Source organism: Chaetodon trifascialis, chromosome 9 (genome assembly GCF_039877785.1).
Source record: "Chaetodon trifascialis isolate fChaTrf1 chromosome 9, fChaTrf1.hap1, whole genome shotgun sequence".
NCBI lineage: Eukaryota > Metazoa > Chordata > Actinopteri > Chaetodontiformes > Chaetodontidae > Chaetodon > Chaetodon trifascialis.
The window spans coordinates 7,894,470-7,912,500 of record NC_092064.1 but is presented as its reverse complement, the minus strand read 5'-3'; the positions used below and the strand labels follow the sequence as shown (position 1 = coordinate 7,912,500).

General features: G+C 44.5%; 1 protein-coding gene across 3 annotated transcripts in view; it reads right to left on the bottom strand.

The window, feature by feature from the left end:
* The window catches only part of numbl (NUMB like endocytic adaptor protein), a 56,453-nt gene extending 39,502 nt beyond the window's left edge, over positions 1 to 16,951 (bottom strand). The window contains exons 1-2 of one of the 3 annotated variants that reach the window (XM_070970316.1): positions 16,869 to 16,951; positions 16,551 to 16,716 (exon numbers count right to left, since the gene is read on the bottom strand). The gene's annotated coding sequence lies outside the window, so the exon portion shown is untranslated. The other 2 variants (XM_070970317.1, XM_070970315.1) reach the window with 2 other exon arrangements.
* Between the last annotated feature and the right edge of the window lie 1,080 nt (positions 16,952 to 18,031).

Here is an 18,031-nt window from a genome sequence, read left to right as displayed (position 1 = left end):
GGAGAGGGTGTGGCACCCCAGCACCCACTGCAACTGGGGACGGTGAGGTGCAGCCTGGGTGGCCTGAGGTCAGATTTGAACTTGTGGAGTTTAGGTCTTTTAATTGGAGGGCAAATAATAAGCAAAATAGCCAGAAATCATTATGTAGGCCGTATGATAAAGATAAAAAAAAAACAAACCTCACATCAAAGGAAGAATCAGTGTTCCCTCTGAGCTGTGTGCACTCGGTGAGACTAACATTTTATCAATAATTCACTGAATTATTACTCACTTTGTCCCCAGATTCAAAGATAATACTTGTGGCTTTGCATGTTTCAGCCTATTAACCACAAATTATGTTAAATGAGTGCTGACTTTTTAATCAAAGTGTGCCGTACTGCATGTTTTATGACTGACTTCCTATCTTTCAGTCGCTGGAGTCCATTCATTTCAGAACAGCATCATAATCAACAGAGGCATAACTCATGCATGAGATCAGTAAGTCAAATGAAGTCCAAAAAAGTTTTTCGTTGTTAAATGGCAGTTGGAACACTTAAAATCTGAACTGGTTCCTGCTTCCAAGAAATCCATGATTTGAGACTCAGTTGTTGAACAGCACACTTTTTAGCCAAACCACTGGCCTAGCTCTGAGGGTGGCCATATCTGGTCTGTTAGTCAGTCTAATACATCACTTTGGTCCAGACTGAAAGATCTCAAAGACTAGCAAATGGATCACCATAAAAGTCTGTGAAGGCGTTTGTGGTCCCCAGAGGATGAATCTCGATGACTCCATGTCTTTTCCTGTGGTGCCACAGTGAAATTGACATTCGTGCTTTTGACCGAAATGCCCATGTCTTGGCCACTATCATGCAGTTTGGCGCATATAACCATGTGTCCCTAATGATCAATTGTTAAAACTTTTGTGATCTGCTGACTTTTCATCAAGCATCATCAGCAGGTCACATTTCCAGTGCATCTTAAATGCATGGCCAAATTACAGCAAAACTGTTGGCATACCCATTAGTCTCAACTGTACTGTGGTTAGGGCTGTTGTTAGCATGATAGCATTAGTGCAAAGCACCACTGTGCCTAGGAACAGCCTCACAGAGCCAGAATGGCTGCAGGATTTTATTCTTTTTACTGTAAGAAACCAAATTCATATGATCCATTTCATAGCACCCATCTTTCTTAGTGTTTACCCTCTGGATTATGTTTTCTAACATAACCTTTCATTATAATTCAGTACATGTTTGACATGTTACATACAAGGCATTTGAGTTGAGTTGAGTAGTTTTTTTGTGAAAGACTTCCCACCAAAACATGAGAGCATTTTATGTTTAATTTGCCAAGACATTATTTACTGTATGTGATATACTGCCTTTGTGCCACATGTTTGCTTGCTTTCCTTTTTGTTTTCTCTTGCCTCTGTTTGTAACACAAGTAGAGTCTTCTACTATAAGCCCATATGCCTGAGCATTTTCTCGGTTTATGATACCTCAATAAACATATTCGTTAATTCACCATTGCTTTTCATCATTTCCAAGTTTTCCAGTCACAGTGATGACATGTAGGTGATGAATCGACTCCTGAGAAAAAAGACTCGAGAGAGTTTCATGTCTTGGCAAGTTGACTTTCAACTGTAATATGATGAAATGAAACTGGTGGGTTCCAGGGAAATGGTCAGCAGTGACATAAAGTACTCACAATTTGTAATTAATAAGCAAAAAACACACAGAACCATCAGCATGAAGTGGCATTTCATGTCAGATGCAGGGCCTTTGCCATACAGTGTAACTGATGCCCATGACCAGGCATTCAGCAGAAACCGAGTCCAGACACAGCTGGTAGAGTTACTCCAGCCTCAGGCGTCTACTCACCATCCAACACAGGCCGTGCAGATACAGCTCCACTCCAGAGACACCTCTGATGTGACTTATTGGATTACTGACTCGACCGGGCAAAATCTATCAGTGCTCGTGTGGATGTGCCCACTCCCAGAAGCATGCACACTTGTTTGTTAATGTGTGTGTGTGTGTGTGTGTGTGTGTGTGTGTGTGTGTGTGTGTGTGTGTGTGTGTGTGTGTGTGTGTGTGTGTGTGTGTGTTTGTGTGTGTGTTTGTGTGTTTGTGTGTGTGTGTGAATTGGTGAGGGGTGGGGGGGGGGTCTTCTTCTTCCTGGGGGTCAGGGTGCATAGTGGCAGGGGAGGAGAGTAGAAAGCTTGGAACAGCTGGGCTGAGTCTGCAGGGGGACAGGATAGAGGAAAAGCTGAGGGGGGCGGGGGTGACAGGACAGAAAGAGAAAGAGAGGAGAGGGGCCGGCACGTACAGGCAGGCAGGCAGGCGGGCAGGCGGGCTGCTGACTGGCTCTTTTGAGGCAGCAGCTGGTTGGAGTGGGGGTCTCACCAGCTGTGCCTCCACTGACCTCTCCCCACAATTCTCCACCTCCTCTTCCTCCCCAAACTCCACTTCCCTTCCCCCCACAAACCAGAATCCTCACCCAAATGTAAGCAGAAATACACACACACACACACACCCACCCACACACACACCACACAAGACCATCTGTCAGTCGGAGGAGAGTTGCCTCTCTGATTGCTCCATAACGGTGTTGAGACACTCTTGGTAACACACAGCACCACGCCTCAAACAAAAGCCCTGGAGATATGGAACTATTCTTACCCAGACATCTTCCAACAAGCCTCTGACGTTTCAAACCCAGAGACAGGTTCCCTAGATAGATCACTACGGCTCAAAGCCGGTGACTCAGCCGCGATCGTGAGACAAGGTGCAGGGAAGCATAATTACTGTCAGCAGTGCTGGAAAAGGATCGAAAGCTTCTGACCTTATGACAATCACACAATATGGATCATGTTTCAGTTGACTAACTCTGATGCCTTTTATTATGTCCTGAGAAAAAACAAACCATTTATGCCAAATTATATGGCATAAGTAGGAAGATACAGCAGACGAATCAACATTCATTAAGGTGATTCTCTAAAAAAACATCGGCGGATCTCATATTTCGGAAATCAAGCCTCCTGGAAGACAGAGGCTGACTCATGGATCCCACCACCTCCCTGTTTGCCACCTCCCTTATTACGATCTGCATGGAAGGTGATGGCAGATCAGCGCAGATAAGCTCTGATTTATACACAAAAAAGAAAAAAGTTGCCTCATCTGATGCAGCCAGCATCGCTCCAGAAGTGCTTATTCAGAGCACCACTAAATCAAGTGCATCCATGGAGTAATTGATTCAAGCTCTGCTCTTGTTTTTCACTCTGTCATGTGTGGCTGGCAGGGTGAATCTGCTGCGTCGGAACAGAACAACAAGAAAAAAGGGAAGAGAGAAAGAAGACCAAGGCCAGAACACTGATTGCTTTAGAGAAAGAGAAACTGAAGAAAAAAAAACAAAACATTAGGCCCGGGCTCAGGCAGTGAAGAAGTCAGGAAAGTCGCTCCAGAGCTGCAGTGAATATCTCTTGAATTTTATTAGAAACAGCTTCAAAATATTGAATCCATTTTCTGTTTTGTCTTACTGGCCTCACAGGACACCAGATTGTCTTTTGTCACACAAACTGGCTGTTTAGGGGAATAACTACACCCGCATGTTTACATTCTCAACAACACAAGCAAACAATATACAGAGGGTGGAAATGAAATGTGATTGGTCCATGCTATGGCGCATCGCAGGGCAGATGGACTCTATTAAAGGGAAGTAGTGATTTTCTGCTTCGAAGCAGTCCGTCCATAAAAGTTTCTTCTGTCCTTCAAACCATTCTGCTAATGTTATCCAGGCATGTCAAATCTTAAGTAGAATTGAATATTCAGAATTAAATGTCACTACTTGCTAAATATCACTTTAAAGTGGTTCTTATTCATTAATCTAATGTGTTTAAGGAGAGGCACGGGTATGTCCAGCCAGGACTCAGAGAGTCTCTCAAGTGATAGAACCAAAAGTGTTCAAACTTGGCTGAAAAACGTGTGTTTATGTAGGACACCGTTGCTTACTGTAAGACGCTGAATGACAAAATAGGTTTCCAGGGCCTTTAAAGCTCCGAGTAAATGTATTGCAGCTATGACTCCTGGGAAAGAGTGTGTGTCTGTACCATCATTTGCACACACATGCATCTGAAACCTATGTTTTAATCTGTCTACTGTAGCACAGCGCACACATATGGTACACAGGACTGGCTCACTGAGTGCAGTTGTAGTTGCCAGTGTGTGCGACGCATGTGAAATCTTTTGCGTGTGTATAAAATCTGTTTTGTGTAAGATCCCCTCTTAAAGCCAGGAGACTTCCAGGAAGAGTTCTGTTTATTGGCAAGTCCTCTCCTCTCCCCAGACTCCTTACCCTCAAGGGTTAGCAGTGTGAATATTAGATAGGGACAGATTGTATTAGATAACACAGACCTACATAGAGCCATGCACAGATACACACACACACACACACACACACACACACACACACACACACACACACACACACACAGGGAGCTTTGTGACATCCAAACACACATATGGTCTTAAGAATTATTTCATTTGGTGTATCTATGTAAATGAGTTTCTTAATACTGTCATATTTTAATGTTGCTTGCCTCATGACGCTTATCTTTAAGAAGATGAACTGTGTGGAAAGACCTAATGAAAAGTCATTTCAGAAAAAGTAAGATATCAAGGCTGAATATGAGGCTGAATGACATGTGCGTGCTTTGCAATATACCGCTCATTGAACACTGTCTAGTTTCTCGTCCTTGTGCACATTTCTGTTTCACATCTTGGAAGACATGCACATACAGTAGTCTACTGATACACATGGGGAAGAGGAGCCCACGCAGCACACTGGGGGGCATAACCAAATCTCTCCTAACTTTACTTTGTAAAGCTGGGGCCTCAGGCGAACACTTAGATTAGAAGTCTTTTTTTTTTGTATGTTAGGCAAAGTTTAAAAGCTGTAGATGTGCACTGAGGGACTTGTGTGAAAGAAATAAGTGCAGAATGGCACAGAAAGGGAATGTGAGCGTGTATACATAATGCATATACAGGATGCGTTTCTGCGTGCGCCTCATCAAGGCGCAGAACATCTTATCTTAGTCACTAAATGGGACATGGAAGCAGACACAATGCAGGCACACTTGGCTTTTCATATTAGGAGTTACATTAAGATAAAGGTAATGTAAGAATCAAAGAAAAGATGTAGATCAGAAATCCTCCTCACTACCAGTAGAAACAATGCGCAGGAACTGGTGTGATGCTGCAGACATCACACAGCTACACAGACATACACAGCATGCACAAACAGGCCTCCACTTCACAGGCGGAGGGCTGCATGCAGCCGCTCTGTGGGCTGGACATCTGTCCATCAAAACAAGTCTGCAGGGAAAGGGAGAGGTGAGGATGAGAAACCAACACGATAGGTTGTTTGCCATCCTCATGCTAACAACCCGCCCGTCTCAAACGTCTTTCAAAATGCATTTGTGTCAAAGATGGGACTTGCAGTCAAATCATCATCCCATGCAAATACAGCATGACGCAGCAACACCTCACCAAGAGAACATGGACACAGTGCTGTTTGTCCTCCATACAGCCTCTGTCTGAGACACGTACTGTTGGAGTTGGCTGCCAGGACGTAAACAAAAATCCATGTGAGGAGAGGAGCTGTGTGGAGTGTGTGTGTGCGTGCGTAGTGAGAGAAGAGAAAGAAGACTTCAAAGCTGGTGCACAGCTGAGAAGGGGGGGGTTAAAAGGGGTTGAGATTTTCCTCTGGATCTTAGGAATGTGGTGCAAGAGCAATAACACATTCCCTACGTGGAGCCCAGAGAGCAACATAGGCCTGACAGCATGTAAACACACAAGAATGGAGAGAGTGGTGCGTCTCGGTCTACTCTCTCTGCACATACCAAGCAGCCATCTGGTGGACAGGACGATCCAGGACATGACTGAGTCAGACTGTCGTCCAGCCCTGCAGCCATTTATCTTTATTCCCCTCACAACCGCTGATCATCTCCCCCTTCCTCCTCTCCTCCCTTCTTGTGACCCATACTACTCCGCTGTTGCCCCGGTGCCATCCTTTGAAAACAGGGAGAGAGGGGGTGATCTCAAGAGAGGAAGAGCTTAAAGGGAATGATAAATGCAGGCTCACCTCTCCTGACACACTGACTTCACAGAGAGTGATGCGGTGTTACAGGGCGAGAGATGAAGGGAGAGAGGCTCCACTAATCACACCATAGTGTTTCTATTACATCAAATCATTTCCGTGCTGGCTGCATGTCGCTTTGGCATCTCCACAATATTCCTCTGTGATCTGAGGAGAGAGCAGACACAGCCCATGGGAGGACAGTCTATATACTTCCTATTGATCTCCTTGTTAAGGCTTGTTGAAGCCTAAGGTGCCCGGAGCCTCATCCATTAAAACATAACTAAAAAAAAAAAAGCCAGAAAGCACTCCGGCTTCATTCTAGATTTCATCACGCTTGTAGAGTAATTTCAGAGTGTAGTCAGAGCCGTGAAAGTGATATCAGTAAGGATCATGTTGTGCGTAATGATGTAAAGTAGTCTCAGCTTTGAAATTTAATAGAAAATCCATGTTTCTGGGTGTTTTTGGTTTCCGAGCCTGAAAGGGCTTGGATGTGGTTGGGAGAAGAAGTTTGTGCCGACAGAGGAATCTTTTCTACAGGAGCAGTGTGATCACATGAGTTCGTACGGATAGATAACAAGCAAACCTGCCTCCAGTAAGCTGGCGTTGTAGTTTTCTGACTTCTCTGTATCTCCTGCAGTATCTCTGCTCTCGCTGTCTTTGATTTTAGAAAGTTGATTCATTGATTCATTCGGAGTGTCACTTGTAATCTTCCCATTGCCAAAGTAAATAAAAATGAACCCCCAAACAGCTTCAGTCTAGAGAGAACACTGTGGGCCTGATCTTTTACTCCCAGTTCATCAGCCTCTACGTACCTTCTTCCTCAAAGTGGGACATTTTTCGCTATGCTAAGCTAACCAGCTTCTGGCTGTGGCTTCATATTTAAAGAAGAGATATGACAGTGGCATCAATCGCCAAAGTTCGCCGTTTGGCGTCTGTGTGAGATGCACTCAGCTTTCAACTAACTCACTAAGAGGCTGATACAGTCAAAAACTTTGTCACGACCTAAAAATCACAGCCCTTATGTTTCAATATCTCTTAAGATCCTTTGCCCCTCGTATATGTGTGAATCTGTGGTGTTTTCCTCCATCACACACCAAACATCAACAGGCCACACTGAGACTTAGCGGTCAAGACAGAAAATACAATTTAATTACATTCAACGAGTGAAATAAAAGCAAATATAGGTGGTACTTGAGAGCCATAATGTCATGTAGCATTGTAAAACATGTGCCAGATCTGACTGGTTGCTCTCAGTTCAAGGCATGAGGTAATATAATAAATTAGGCTGCAATAATTTCACACTCTGGAATCTGTCCAAGTCAGTAAGGGTCTTTTTGAATGGCTGCTCAGGATTCAAAGTCATCGCACATTTTGATTATGCTTGGAAAGCTTTTAACCAGAGTCTGCAGTCTTTCTGTCTGCGTCTCCACCGTGCTTTCCCTTCCATTCTTCCTAATAGCTGCAAGTGCCTAACATAATACCTGACTGACGGGCTCGCTGGCTATACAGACTGGGAAGGCCCTGGCTTGAGTGGCTGGCTGATTTACAGGCGTTCTGGGTGGCTGGCTCTCCACAGGCAAACCTTGAATCCCTACTGGGCTTTCTGGGCTTACTGGGTGGACCGGCTACTCATCTTCCTACAGTGCGGACAGACAAAGGCAGGTCTGTTCCTCTGGGAGCCAGCAGGCAGCGACTGCCACTTCCCCTGACCGGGAGAGGCAGACACAGAGAAGGGGGGAAAGGCAGCTAGATGAAGAAATTGATGTTTTGAGAGGAAAGGGAGAGGACTGGGAGAGATAAAGAGCAGAAGAGAAAAGACAGAGGGGGCTTTTAAACAACTGAGTGCTGAGAGGAAATGGGGGGAAAAAAACAGGGAGGAAAAGAGCACAGTGTGGAGAAAAGGTCTGCAGGTCAGGCCGTGGCCAATAGCTGCATATAGTCCAACATGGTTCCGGTGTAATGACCTACAATCAATCAAAATGTTGCTTTCTATTGCCCTTTTCACAAAGTGTTTGCCTCACAGCCTCCAAGCAGTCACGACAGCGACCACTTTAAATGCTAACACTATCAACCATCACCGTGGCAGTGGCATTTTACCGCAGCTCGCCTGCGAAACAAGACACCTCTCCCTCCTCCATCTTCCCTCCTCTCATCTCTCTCCGGCTCTGTCCATCTCTGCAGCACCTACGATGGCTCCTCACCTCTTTCCCCTTGGCCTCCAGCCTCATCCATCTGCCCTAGAAAATAGCTGCTGTCGCGTGACAAGTAGTTTGGATGATTCAGATTCCCCTTCGCTCGTTTTTCACATGTCTCTCTGTTATTTGCTTTTTTTTTGTTTGTATGTCTTCCATATCATTTCATTTTGTTTTGAAAAGAACAGCTTTTGTGGCAGTTTCGTGACAGTAAAGTCTGCTTTGGTCCATAAGAAAACTATTTAATGGCATCTCCTGTGGTGTCACTATAATGTTTCTACAGTGTGTCTGTGGTGCACAGGCTCCTAATATACCTAATCACATTTTCTAATCTCATTTGTTATGGCAGGATATTCATGTGAAATCCCTGCTAACAGTTTTGCTGTAATTTTTTTATATTCTTCCTTCCTTCTCCCTGATATTTTTATCCTTCTCACGTGTATTATCAGGATTACTACGCCTTGTTTTTCATGAGGGATCATTTCCATCTCAGCCCTCTCTTCTTCATGACCATGATGCCAACAGCTGGGAGAGTGGGCCACATCTGGCGCGCAGCTGGCCACCATAGGAAGACAGGCCGAGGGATGGGACTGAGAGGAGAGTAGCAGAAAAGAGGTGAGGAGTAGTGAGGAGCAATGGTGTGATGAGAAAATCTATATGAGGCATATTTAAGGTTGTTGAGTGCAGCTAATGCGAGAGACATGAGGAGGTGTAGAGGGAAAAAAGATACAATGAGACAAGGAGGAGCAAAAGAACAAGCAAATGAAAGTTGGCGACAACTGCAATTCTGTCACAGGAAGCACAAAGAGAGCAGCACAGGGAAGAAGAAAGTGACGACGTATTGACGGAAAGATAAAACGGTCGCAAGAAAGGAAAAGAGGCAGGAACCAAGAGCGACAGACTGATGGAGGCAGGGAGAGGCGAGGGAGAGAGGAGTACAGTCATGTGGAGTCAGATGCTCCTAATCAGCTGCCTCGCTGTCAGAGCTCCTCGCCATAGCAACTATGAGTCATAGCACCGGTAAACAGAGAGGATGTTTTATAAACCGAAAGCCTCGCTGGCACACGTACACATTTACAAGCATACTGTAGTGGGAGGTGAGCCACGGACGGCTGTGCACAGAAAAGAACACGTGGTGCTTACACAAGATGTGCTCTGCCTCAGCCAGTCATCAGTGACAGGTGGATTTATGACTGAGATTAGAGTAAACTTTACAGAACGAAAACGCACCCGGAGGAGTCTGTGAAGCAAAAAAAAACAAAGATTTCTTGTTTTTTTCCGACATCAGCGAGGACTTTTAGCAGGGAGGGGGGTCAATTCTCAAAAACTATGTACGATCAACGAGCCAATGAAAAGAGACTACTGGTATCTACAGTACACCAACTACATTTCTTGGGACAAATGGAAATCAATGACTGATGTCCAGCAATAGACTTTTATTGGGTCAGTCTGCTCCCCGATATGATTTTAGTTTTTGAGTCACTTCCAAGTGGTATTTCACAATTTCTTAGCTTCATCTTTGCTCTTCATCACAGAGACACAAATTGCATGATCACATTAGGGCCACAAACTGGAACACCTGATTGATGGTCCTGAAGAAATGAAAACCCCTGGCTTACTATAGCCACTGAAGACCAGCGAAGAAGTGCCAAAAGGGCCAATACAAAGTGGATTCCAGCTGCTCTGAAAAACACTACAAAGTTACACACTGTTGCAATAACACAGTGGAGAGTGCTGTGCTTCTTTAATCCTTTCTGTTATCCAATAATACTTATACAGTTAGTCATTTTATCCTTTCACCAGGAGTTACAGTTCTTGAACATCAGCTGAAAAGAGGTTGCGCCATATAAGTAACAATAAGGACGGTGAACTTTGATATTAAATCCTAACGGAACTGTTAGCTCAAGGTATCAATTTACTGGATATTAAACAGTAGTTTGACATGAGCAATAAGCACATCAGCCCGCTCAATACAGGACTTTTGAGGCAAATACTGACATTGTTATTTGAGAGTTTTGACAAATTGGACATTGATACATCAGTCAATAATCATTTCTTCACAAATACATCACACAAACAACCATTTTTATAAAGATCCCATCTATAAAAACTCCCACACACTGTCTCTTAAAGTAGTGTCTTTTTTTAAATCAAGTTGTGTTGACACATCTGTCCCATGTGCTGCAGTAGAGAGATGTTTTCTCAGTTATTTGGATCTATATATTATCATTAATAAGGTCTGTTCACAGGTCTTGGTGAGTAATGTGTGAAAAAAGCTGTTTAAAGCCTAAAGCCTGAGTAATGTCGCTATCTCTGCAGATAGCTAAAATCAACTGAGTTATCAGGCTGGGTGATTTCCCTGTCTGGCTCTAATAAGCACTGCTCAAAGAACATTTACATTTCAGAAGCATTTAGTTGACACGCTGTGCAAAATCGCCCGTGAGCCCCCCTGAGCCATTCCTTCACTCTGCGTAGACTTTTCAAACAGTTTTGATCTACAGTCATGACCTTTCGTTTGCCCGGCCTTGTCACATTTTGTCACACACGCCATTGTATAAGCGGCCACACGTTTCCTTGCACAGTACATGTGCACCAAAAACGTGCCCGTTTTCAACTGTGACTCATTTTTTTTTAGATATTCCCCCTCTGTGTCTATCTTTTTGAGTCAAACACACACACACACTCTCTCACACAGAGCCTGATTCCTATATGTGCTTCCTATACGTGGTGTGTATCAGCAGAACGCTGCTATCAGCTGTCCTCCATCCTTCACTCTGTCTCTGGGTCTCTGACTGCCTCACACAGGCCTGTGGAGCTATACAACGCACAGCACAGATGCATGCCATCAACCGTAAAAAATGCTTTAAGTGTTGTCACCCCACTCCTTTAACGGCCCCCCGACTCTCTCTCTCTCTCTCTCTCTCTCTCTCTCTCTCTCTCTCTCTCTCTCTCTCTCTCTCTCTCTCTCTCTCTCTCTCTCTCTCTCTCTCTCTCTCTCTCTCTCTCTCTCTCTCTCTCTCTCTCTCTCTCTCTCTCTCTCTCTCTCTCTCTCTCCACTCTTCACATAGCATAGTGAATAGGCCTCTCTGTGCTCTGGAAGATTTAACTTGGGTTCTGTCTGTCGCTAACAATCTCTCTCCCTTGGCGTCACTCTGAAATAGTGCAGCAGAGAAGCCAGCGTCATATTAAATAGCGTTGTTTTTTTTTTCCATGCTGTGGGACTAAAGCTCAGCTGCACACACACTGTACAGGCTTTGAATTATAACAGAAGAGTACAGTGGAAAGTCATTGTACGTGGGTTGTAGGTACTGTAAATAACGCAAGATTAGAAACTAACAATGGCAGCGTTCTTCAGATACATTACAGTGCAGTGAGGCCATCTGGGCTCATTTACCTCCACATGTAGATCAAATGGAGAATCCTGATTATGCAATCATGATTTCTTTTAATCCCGGGACAGTTGAAAGCATCTATACTGTTTTTCAAGTGTATCATGCCATACCTTCACACAGCTAAATGTCATCTAACTTGGTCAACAACAGCTATATCAAAGAGGGCATGAGCTCAAAGGCAAGCTTTACTCATTCATTTTACTAACTCAACTTTCGTGGTTGAGGGATTCATACTGGCAGCATTCATGGTTGTCACAGTTCACCACCTCTACAGCTCACGAGCAAAGTGTAAGAACAGCCTGTGGTTTATGCTACTATTTGTAGCCTGTATGCCACTAAATCTAATGCTCTTCCTTCACATGTTTTAAGTCTACAGTTTGTAAATCTATTATTGAAGGAACAGATGCTTTGCTTATCTTATCTTATGCTGCATTCAAATTGCCAATATTGTAATGACGACTTTGCAAATTGCAGACATCGACTTCCAAGGAAACTCAGATTTTTCTGAAAGCTCGGATATATCAGACTTGGCACTTCTGTGTTACGTGTGAAAACCAAACAAATGTGGATGCCTCAAGTCAGTTAAAGACTGTCATTCAATGTGAATAAGAGCAAATTTGATGGATATGTGGTTAACTTGTTGACACACAACATTTTAATCCCATACAACCGTCTTGATGACATGAATGTCCGCAAACTGTTAACATGGGATTCTTTCCCATCTCTACTGTCTATCCCAAAGGACATGAATGCAGACTGGAAGCCGGGGGAACAACAACCGCTCAGTTTTACACTTCAGTTTTTGGACGGATTAAACAAATGAGATATAATGAGATACTTAGTCAGCGTGCAGATTTTATTTCACCCGTAGAGTCATATGGATCTTCTCATATATCTGTCAGCAAGACAGCTAATAGATTCAGTGTGCCATGAATGTCACACTGAGACTGCGCTAAGCCTCCTCTGTAGGCAGCCAACACTTTTTGCAGAAACTGTGCAAAGCCAACATACCAGTGTTTTCACACCGCAGAAGGAGGTCTGGGGTTCTGTAGTGGACAGTCGTGATAGGTGCTAGGTGTCACTTAGGACAAACCATGTGAAAACAATCGACAAGCAGTTGCTAAAAGCCTGGAAAAGGGATATAGATCAAATCAAACCCTGAGGGAAGCATGTGGTGTGTCAGAGGCTTGTGTTTTTGTCTGTTTTTTTATACACACGTCCCCATCGAGCTTCAACAGCTTAACGGGCTGAAATAGGTCATCACCAAAAAATAAATCAAGAGACCAATGAGACAAAAAATGCAACCCTTGCAACTCAAAGTGACAGTTATTAGTTGCGATGAGCGCTCCACTCGGAGTTGTGGCTGCCGAGAAAGACCCATTTCCACTCTCCTTGTTATCTGCAGAGGAAAAAACGCCACTGAAGCAAAGAAATAAAGTGCTGAGCGCCGGGGAAACACACACACATACACACGCATGGTCAAACACACAGAGAAAAACACAAATAACTGCCTTCACACATGAGCGTCCACTAGACAAGCATTCAAATCCATTGCTCCAATCGTTTATCAATCCAAATCAACATAATGCACGGCAATAAGAGCGCATCCAGTGCACACAAACAGGCACAAAGAGCAAAACAACAGGCCTATGTCTTCACGCTGTGAGCATGCCATTAGTGTGTGCAGTAATGGAACTATATGGGAGAAAGGAGTGGTTGCATTTAACTAGCCTGCAGAAATCAGATAACTCCACTCAGCACATACTGAAGGCACTTAGGCATCAGACAGCGGAGTTGGAAGAGTGTGTGTGTGTGTGTGTGTGTGTGTGTGTGTGTGTGTGTGTGTGTGTGTGTGTGTGTGTGTGTGTGTGTGTGTGTGTGTGAGTGAGAGAGAATATGAGAGAGAGGATGACGTAGACGTCAACATTAGAAGATGAGTGCATCTTCTGTGTTGCAGGTTCTGTGCAGACTGACATGATCACACCCAGTGAGGAGAGGAGTGTCTGCCTCAAACTTCACTCAGCGAGCAAATGCTTTCCCTGTTGTCGCCCTGTTGGCTGATTCCCACCTTTTGCTCTCCCTTCTGTTCGGCCCGTCTCTCTTGTCTTCTTTTATATCATCACTCTCTCTTCTGCAGCCTCGGTCTTTCTCTCTGCCTCTCCTAATTTCTCTCACATTGTCTTTGGCTCTCCTCCTCAGCACCCTGCTCTGTCTCTGAAGAGTTTCCTCTTTCCACCACTCGTCTCTTTCCGTCCTTCCTCTCTTCACCATCTTTTAAGTGCTTCAAATCTCATTAATGCTCTCTATTTCTTTAATTAATCCTGCCACCAGAAATAGAATTCTGTGGTTAATTTAGAGGTTTTGGTTGCAGGGTTTGGTTTCATTCATTAACACCCACACATACACCCATATTACAAATGTGCAGCACATGCAAGCATAGTACCAGTGAAACACTGTGACTCCTGCAAACACTATCAGACAATAGTGGAAATCAGAGCTTTCGTGTTTGTACTCATTCGCCAACAGTTGAAGTTTTCAACAATCAGCTGATTACAAACCATAAATCCATAAAGGACTTCCTCTAAACTGGACAAGTCTGACCTGCAGTCAAATAAAGTGTCCAAAGGTTGGTGTGACCTAAGCTCTAAGGAAGCACACTGGGGCCGCCGGCAGTAGCAGGGCCTGGGCTGGAAGTGGAGCCGCTTGTTTAGCAGACCCACCCTGACCAGCACAAAGGGGGGCAACGCCCTCCTCCGCCACCAGCCAACCCAGACAGCACCCTGATTGGCCAGCTGGATGACCTCTGATCCCCGTTGTATTGTGGTCTCAGCTGCGCCAACCCTCCCCCTTGTGTGAGGGTGTGTGTGCGTGCCTGTGCATGGGTGTGTGTGTGTGTGTGTGTGTGTGTGTGTGTGTGTGTGTGTGTGTGTGGACAACAAAAGACAGCCAAGTCCTAATGCAGCAATCAGAGTACTGGAAGAGGGAAAATGGTCTAAGGGGAAATGGAGAGTGTGTATGTGTGTGCATTAATGTGTGTGTAGGCTACTGCTGTGTGGATGGGGGTGGTGTAGTTATGTTTTAGTTGTGATGACGGAGTTGAAACAGTTATTAGCTACATCAGCGTCCATTTGTAGTCCCAGCCTTGGACCAAACCTCACCTTCGAATGGCCCTAGCTCCAGACCAAACCTGAACTATCTAGGCTATCTGACCCAAACTTTGGACCAGATCTAGCCCACTTTAGCCCAAACCCCAGACCAAACCCAGCATTCCTATAGCCCCAGCACCAGAATAAAGCTAGACTTCCTGTTAGTCAAGCTCTAGACTAAACCTAGCCTTTCATGAGCTGCAAGTGAGGAATAAACCTTTTTTTAATCCCCAGCTATAAACCAGACTAAATTTGCCCTCCTTTAGCTACAGCTACACACCAAATCAAGCCCCCATCTTCAGCCCCAACCATAGCCTAAAGCTGGCCTCATTTAACTCATGGTCCACATCACATTTAGTCAACCTCTAGCACTTGATTTTAGTCCAACCTCTAGGCCCAGCTTCAGACCAAACCATCTTCAAGCCTATTTTCAGGTCAAATTTAGAGCTTCAGTAAGCCTGATCCCGGGTCAGACCTAGCCCTCCAGCCTGGCCCAGGAGCAGTCAGTGCAGGTGGTCTAGGCCTTGTGGACTGAGACCCCCTGAGTCCTGCACCTACTCTCTTAATACACCGCATGTGACTCTCCCCCTCTCTCTCCCTCTCTCTCTAAGACAGTGGGTCAGGGTAGACCACCCCCTAACAGCATGACTGGCTGTCTGAGGAATGCCATGTCATGGAACAGATGGAGCTCCACAGACAAAAGAGCCCCATGCATTTACTGGGCCTATATACGAAGGCATGTGCCAAGTGTAAGCCAGTGTGTGCATTATAGCCGCGCTCTTGGTGTCATATGAATGCCACGCTTTTTTTCCCCCCCTGCTTTTTTTTTTTTTTTTTTTTTTTTTAACTCTCATTTTCTATGAACCTCCCGGGCATGTCAGGGTAGGAGAAGTGTGGGAGAGCTCACAGAAAGCTGCAGCACTTTTTCCCCCAACAAAGAATAAGGCCTGAAGAAGTTTGAAAATGATGCAATGAAACCCAAAAGACACAATTAACCTGACAGCGTGATGCAACGGAGAGAGATAGAGACAGTCCTGCAGACAGGTAGAATTATGGCCTTATTCAAACTCAGTGTGGCCACGCTCACACCAAATTCAGTGACCCATCAGATTCTGCACCTTACCCCTAACCCTGAAAATCCTATGAAGAATAGTGTATCACCTACAAACACCGTAAATCTACATAGGTGACTCTTTACAGCTCAATCGATGACATCGATTACATTAATCGGCGTCATAAGATCCTAATAAGAAGCTGTATCTCAATAGTAGGCCTATAAAGTTACAGCTTATTTAATTAACGTGGCCTCATTGGAGTATTGCGATGACATAATATTCATATTTAGAGTATCTGTGAGCTGGTAGTTTTGTGGAAGAGCCGATCAGACTCCTGCTAGGATAGACTTATTTCTCTTTAGTTACGGATTAGGGATGTAAACCGCTATCAAAGGCTGGAGCTGCCACATTTCATTCATTTCACACATATGGGCCCGCTGGCGAGGTCCGTATCCAAAAGCGCCGCAGTTGTATCCGAACATTAGAATTAGCCCGCAACTCCCAAATCAAGGATTCAACATCGTTTTGAGCGAATCGTGCGCTTCTTGATGGCGGATTCATTCATTATAAAGACGCTGCCGGGTCTTCAAATAACCCTGGAAGTGTCAGGAAACAGGGATGGCAGATTGGACGGGAAACCAGTGAACTCACCCGAGAGAACGACGGATGATCGGATCCCCGCTCCTCCTCTGTGGAAATCCAGGACCCCGGACAGAAATATATATGACACACGAGAATAATATGTAAAAGGCAGTTTCACAAAATCCTCTTCATCCGCGCAGTGAAAGAGATGTATGGAGGCGATGTGGAGCCCAACCTGGTCGCAGCGCGCGCACACACACACACACACACAGACAAACACACACACACAAAATAAAAATGCTCACAAGAGCGATTGAAGGGAGATTTCGGTGAAATTGGTGGATCTGTAGTAATCTCGGATGCTTTGGTTGTTGACTGTGCACTTACTGGGCTGCTTCCCCCGGCTCCACCCGCTAACCCAGCCTTCCCAGTGCGCCCATTGGCACAGACGGCCGGACATGCAAATCCACTCTCCCATTGATGTTTTCCAGAAAAGAAAAAAAAAACAAAAAACAGCAGGGCTCAGTTTCAGTCGCTCAACTGCGCCACCGTGCGGCACCGTGACTGCTATGAGTTACTCCAATCATCCCTGTAGGGAAATTCTCCTTTGGCATGCACACAGGATTTGTAGCTGGAGAGTGAACAGCAGCAGGGATCTTAAAAAAGAGAGCAGGTGCCTTGCTCAAGGGCGCTTTGTTGGGTCAGATGCTTCTTAGGCTGCGTTGGTGGACCTGAGCTCAGAGCAGGGACACTTCCACACAGTCTGTGGAATAACGCCACACTCTGCATGGTTCAATCCTGAGTCAGTATCCAGCCTCTTTACATTGAAGGTATGAATATAAAAGACTCATTTTACTTGATTTGAATTCAAGTTCATATTTTATTTATTCAGCTAACACCTCACTGTATGCCAAAGGCATTTTGATTTAGAGAAATTGTTTCAAAGACCTCTACACACTGTCAAGAATAAAATCTGTGTTAGGGAATATGAACGAGTCAAATTAAAGACTAAAGACCCCTCCACTTTTTCTTGCGTCACTGTGATGTTTGAGATGGATGATGTACGTGCAGAGTTGGACACTGGAAGGCTGTCGTGAGAACTTGAAACCTCCAGTGCACAAACGGTGAAAATGGACTTTTCAGTTAAGTATGAGACATCTTGTGTCCAGCAGTTAAACTTTCATTAATGAACTTCTAAGAAACATTTGTGGAAAAAAGCAGTCAAACACTAATTATTTAAAGCAGAGCATTGTAAACGTCTTAAAACATGTCTGGAGAGGATCTTTAATGATATATAATATACTGGAATCACCCTTTAAAAGAATGCGAAAATGGTTATTTTAAAATTGTAGAATGTAAACTTCTCTCAGATTACTGAAAACCTCAAATCCCCCCAAACTGCAAAGACCACGGCTTCAGTGTCCTCACTGGTAGCTACAGCCCTGCTGATAAATGTCAGAGTGATACCATGTGAGCTTAAAAATAAAAATGAAAACCATGCAAACATAAGGTTGCTGATGCCAGTTAACATCCCCAGGAAATCCTAATAG